Genomic DNA, 6,000 nt, shown 5'->3' with positions numbered 1-6,000 from the left:
AGACCGAGTCACTCTGGATCCCCGCAGTCTGGCTGCTACCTACGCCGCTCAATCACTGTCTTACAGAGTCACAGTAGATGCCCTAACTAGCGTCGATGCGCATGCACTACTAATGAACAACTGAGCCGGAAAAGTGACGACAAAATTGTGAACAAATGACCTGACTCTCATGTACACTAGGCTGCACTGCTTGTTTGGTGGGCTTTGCCTATCGCATCGTAGGAATAGATCTGAAAAAAGTGTTTATTGGCCATCAAAAAAATAATTTTGATGGCCATCATATGTTCATCCTCCCTCCCTGGCAGCCTGGTCTGGTGCCTCCTGTCCATGACAGCATTCCTATTGTTTAATTACGATTTTGTTTGCAGAAGCCACTTGTTATCCATCAACTAAACAGGTGCCCATGCAATGCATGTGTGCACAAGCAGAAAATTTGACTGGGCATCTGTGATTTGTGATTCAGAAGTTGTTCTGCTGATTCTGCTTAATTATATGAAAACATGACAGTATCATAAACTTGCTCTTATATAAATACCTCAACGACGACGACGGACGGATCGACTCCTCGCTCGCTCGCATCCGACGGATGGATCGCTGCTCGCCTCCTCGCTCGCCTGCATCCTACGGATCCGCAGGCCATTGAGAAGACAACAACGTCCATGGTCGCCTCCATTGCTCGATCTGTGTCCAGCCAGCCGGCCGGCGACGACGACGACGGTGCCCGCCTCTCCTCTCCTCTCCTCGACAAGTAAAAGTCAAAGTCTAAGTCACACGCGATTCCCGCACGCGGTGCCTCGCGATGGGCTCCTACTTATAGAGCAGCTCTGGGCTTCTGGCTGGTTCGAATTTTGCCGAGGCAGGGCGGGAAGAAGATGAGCGCGCGGGTGTGAAAGTTTGGTGTTAGACTCTCCCTAACTCTTCGTTTCCTTGCTTGATGGTGGAAACAGCTGTCCACATAATGACGAGTCACAACGATTGAGTCTCCTCATAAAACAGAACGTAGCGAAAAACGAGGTGTCTCTATTTTATTAGGCATACTACTTTGATGCATGCCGGTGACTCGGTTTCTACCTCTATACCCACTCCACAATGTTGATCTGATTTGCCCCGTTCCCCAATATACCTTTGATCAACACGTTTATTATCCATTAAAAATGATGAATTAATTAATACACGTGTGTGCTTCTCAATGTTCCTTGCCCTCAACTCGGTAGTTTATTGAATATACAATGTTTACTGATCTAGGCGGCTTGACGGTAATCAACATAATTTGCTTGCTCTACCCGTCTAGTGAGATAAAAATGAATATAACCTCAGTTACGCCCAAGCTGGAACCAACCAAAATAATCTGTGTGCAAATCGCTCGCTCGAGCTAGCAAATCGACCCATCCATGGGTGCTGGCTAGCTAACAAGGAACAACAACAGCATACTTATTACTATTATATCAAGGTGGTTGTGCAGGAGGTGGACCTCGCTGTCGAATTGCAAGCACACACACATATTCATTATGTAATTTAAACCAAAGCCAATTCATTCGATATGACACCGAATGCACATGCACAGTACACTTCATATTCAAAATCACAGTATAGAATCAGTTTTGGGTAAATCTATTTATTAGACATCCAAATCAAACACAACTCACATCAAAAAATCAAATCCCTCTACAAAAATCATCCTTGACTTCAGTCGACAATCGTAGCAGAGACACACCAATTCTCTGCCCACCAACTCTCACCTATTTACATACCAACAACATCATCTACACATCCTTCCAGGATAAATCACTCTAGCTTGTCCACTCCATGGCCATGGGCACCTTGATCCCACTTCGCAGCCAACCGTCCCGTCCATGCTCGCATTGCTGCAAGCAAGCTTGTCGATGTTACGGCTCCAATGTTTACCAGCCGAGCTGCGAAAGTATCTCTCGCCCTCCCGCAGCTCAACAACCTCCATGCCCATAAGAAATGCGAAACAATATGATCAACTTCCACTGCATCCAGCAGCTAGCAACACACCGCATGTATAAAGAGACGATCTGGATATCATCAATCATATAAATGTCCAGTACCTCTAGTGATAAAAATGGTCAAACTCCCAGCCTTCAGAATTCAAGACACAGGTGTTCGGTCACGAAGCCCTAGAGTTATGCTGCAGCCAACCAGCGCAGCTCAATCCGAAAAGGCCAGCAAAAACGACGACCACAGCCTCATATAACCTACAATGGCAATAGCAGAAAATAGATCAGTGCAGCCCAGGGCCGACACCAACCAATAAGCAGGAAAGGACAAAGCAACAGTGACAACCCGCTAGCTTCGTCCAGAGGATAGCCAAAATAATAAATCCAGCCTGATCAGTGATAAACAAACTAGCTAGCTTGTGATAGACAAATAATGCAAGACCAGAAAAATCAACGCCACTTATGATTTTTCTTCAAGAAACAATAGTAGTTTTTCAGCTAATTAACAAATACAAGTTTAATTAGCGATAGTATTAGAATTTTAGCCATGACCTTTGCCCTATATTGGACATCCGGATCGTATACTTAAAAAAAGACACTAAGGTGCATACAACAAAACTAATACATAAAAAAGAACATCAAGCAAAGTCAATGCAGAACATGAATGTTTACGAGACGTCGAATCAAAGCATTGTAGTAACCATATATATCGTGTATTTGTCGTGCTAGAAGAAAACCTGTTGCATAGAGGCCCCAGCTCGAGCAAGGAACATGGTGTCTTCTTGTCTTTCGGCTTCCAAGGCATGGCTACCATTTAGACCTCATCGTTATCTTCAAACAAGAGCAAAACATGATGGTCAGCAGAGCAAATTTAACAAGAATAAATTTAAAAGAGGGTTTCGACTATACACAACAACGAATTTTACAAAAGCAACGCGTCATGTGAATTTAAGCTATATCATTGATTTCAATTGTCACTAGAAATATAATATAACTTGCACTATGAGGTTGACCCACAATTGGCATGGCATTCCTTTAGTCAGCCAAAAGAGACACGAGTTCGATATTGTCGCTAAGAAGGAGAGTACTACACCTAAGTACCAGAATTCACAATGAATATTTATAATAGGCACTGTAGATACATGTATAAATTATTTGAAACACAAAATGAGGATTAAGGCATGCATCGGGCATGATGTATGGATACTAATTGAACAATGACACAAAGGCAACAAATCTGCAACATCTTAGGAGCGAGAAATCAATCTTTTGATAGCCATCAGTTGATGCATCAATAAAGTTGCAAACAGAATCCATCTATCTTTGGCAAATACTGTGTTTGTTGTATCAAACAAGAGCAACCACTCTGATCTAGTACTCAAGCTCAGCTCCAACAAGTGCAACCATCCCACGAGTAACAATGCAAAATTAGCATGACGTCAACTAGTGTCAAACCTACTAAATGGGAAACTAGCAGCTAGAGCATCACAAATTAACAAAACTGGGTACAAACAGCATTAGGTCACAACAAAATAGCTACAGTGAAGTTATGAGAAGAATCATGATAACCTACGAACTACGCATAGATGTTAACAAGATTAGGACAGGTTATATATACGATTTTAGCGAGCAATTCGAATAGCAAACCAGAACCGTAAAGATTAGTTTCTTGGCAAGGCCCCCGATGAGCCCCACCTTGATGGTGCACTGCTCGACAAGTCCTCAATTACCTCATCTTGCGCCATCTTCTCCGCTGGCAAGGGTGACAGCCCAAGCCGGTCCGCTGTACCAAATTGCAGCACGATCCATCCCATACACAAGTATGTCTCTTGTAGCTGATAGTGAACATATAAATAAAACTTCATGTTAGTCTATCTTCACTAAGAAATATACAAAATGTAGCCCAAGTGCATGTTAACCAAAATGGCTATATAGTGCAAATATTCAGTTCGAATGATTCTTATCAAGCGCGAGAAAATCAACCATGAACCAACTAACATAGACATCATAGATAGCTACCGATTCGTTTATGAAAGGTTCAAATCTATGCTTTGCAATCTCATCTTATGTATGCAACATTAGTTGTTTTGTATCAGTCACACGCGAGCTAAAACATGACACTTTGGAGAAACACTATATTAATGAAAGACACCACGGTAACTATGCACAACACATACAATAATCACCAGATCAGTTGCAGCTCAGAACCGTACAACTATGCAAACATCTAATTTGACATCTGCTACCATAATAATACTAAGAATGAGGGATGTCACTATAATCTCCAAGCAAATCTTCATAGACATGGCAACGACACATATAGTAATAACGAGATAACCTGTAGCTCACAACAATACTAATATGCAAACATCTAATAGATAGCGAGGATTTCACAGCAACTTACATGATAATATTCAGAATGAGACATGTCACTATATAGAATCTCCCAGCGACACCTACTTCTTCGCGTGGGGCGGCGGAGGCGGTGGCATCGACGCCCGTCTCGCCGACGCGCCGACCACGTGGTGCACCGCCTTTGTGGACCACCGCAACGGGCTCCTCCTCTGCGAGGCCACCGAGGGCACGTGCTTCGTCTACAACCCGGCCACGCGCTGGTCGGCGACGCTTCCGCCGCCGCCGTCCCCGCGCGCGAGCCACAGGGGGTCTCCTCCGCCGCGTATCTCGTGTTCGATCCAGCCGTCTCTCTCCATCACGAGGTGTTCCTGCTCCCCGAGCTGCCCGGCGAGCCCGAGCCCCCCAAACCGGACAACATTGCAACATTGCACGTAATAACTCTCGACACATACACAAGAGACACTATGCCAGGCCAGGCATCACGGAGGGGCATAAAAGAATGTTCATCAAGTTGAGAGGAATATTTTTGCATGCCATTGAACAAGAACATCCATTAGGTACATGCAGTATGAGATGATGAGCTACGACACACCAGAACAAGAAAAAGGGGCCATCTTGAAGTGGCGGCGGAGGCGAGCTACCTTGTGTATGGGCTGGACATCATGGTCAGACTGAGTTTGGGGTCGGACCCAACAACATCATCGAGGCTGCGAGAAGCATCCAGCTGCAGCTGCCATCATCTAGTCCTCCTCCTCGACATCCTTACACAAAAAAAACACAAATGATATCAGTTCTAAATGAGTTTTGGCAAGAATAAATTTGGAGTAAACTTGACCCACATGACACAAGGGAGCACTGGTCCAGCAATTATCTTTTAGTTAAAATAGACGAGATTCACTAGGACTACAACAATGGCAATAAGAACATGAATCAAATAACAATGCACTTTGAAGGTCAGCCCAAAAAAAGAATCATCCACGATGCACAATACACAACTTGATGATGATGTATATATATGTAACATGCATGTAATCCAATGACCAAGACCATGCCGAGCGGCTTGGCATCCCGTCCTCTATAAGTGACAACACCTACATACACACATCAAGGGAATGAATGCCGAGAGAATATATAAGAAACTGGAAATTTCCTAATTTAAAAGGCAATACTCGGATTCTTTTTAATCATCACAATTAACCTAGTTGTTTGGTGGTAGAAGAAATACTCCTTTTTCTACATCGAATCAAGTGATTAGTGACAAAAAATAATACACTAAAGATCAATAACCAATACACTCACGCATCCCAAAATACCAAAAACTAATCTAACAAGTGTAAAAGGAAAGTATTTCTACAATTCCTATGACCAAGCAAAACCAAATGGTGTCCCTTTCTTGAAAATTTGTAATTACATTCATACTAGAAACTAGACAAGGCGACTAAATTTTACAGCAAGAAGTAATATTTATACAATAGAAACTGTTTTCATCAGGTGATAGGTAAATGAGTTAAAGACTTAGAGAAAACCTCCAACTTGAATAAAAACCATATTAATCAAACTAAGGTCGAAGTAAATGTTGACAATGTCAAACTACGTGTAGAACTAAAAAAGTAAGATATGTACATGCAACATGTAGCTTGCTTGATTTGTATATAGATAAAGAGGTCCCAGGTAAAGACAATGT

At 42.8% G+C, this 6,000-nt stretch overlaps 1 long non-coding RNA gene across 1 annotated transcript; it reads right to left on the bottom strand.

Moving 5' to 3' along the window:
* Nucleotides 1–2,701: 2,701 nt before the first annotated feature.
* LOC139830368 (uncharacterized) lies at nucleotides 2,702–5,019 on the bottom strand. Its single transcript, XR_011742277.1, has 3 exons — nucleotides 4,958–5,019; nucleotides 3,692–3,796; nucleotides 2,702–2,792 (listed from the first exon to the last, which is right to left on the bottom strand). It is a non-coding gene; the product is annotated as an uncharacterized lncRNA (long non-coding RNA).
* Between the last annotated feature and the right edge of the window lie 981 nt (nucleotides 5,020–6,000).

The sequence above is a fragment of the Lolium perenne genome, chromosome 4 (assembly GCF_019359855.2).
Source record: "Lolium perenne isolate Kyuss_39 chromosome 4, Kyuss_2.0, whole genome shotgun sequence".
Lineage (NCBI taxonomy): Eukaryota > Viridiplantae > Streptophyta > Magnoliopsida > Poales > Poaceae > Lolium > Lolium perenne.
This window is presented reverse-complemented; position numbering and strand designations above follow the sequence as displayed.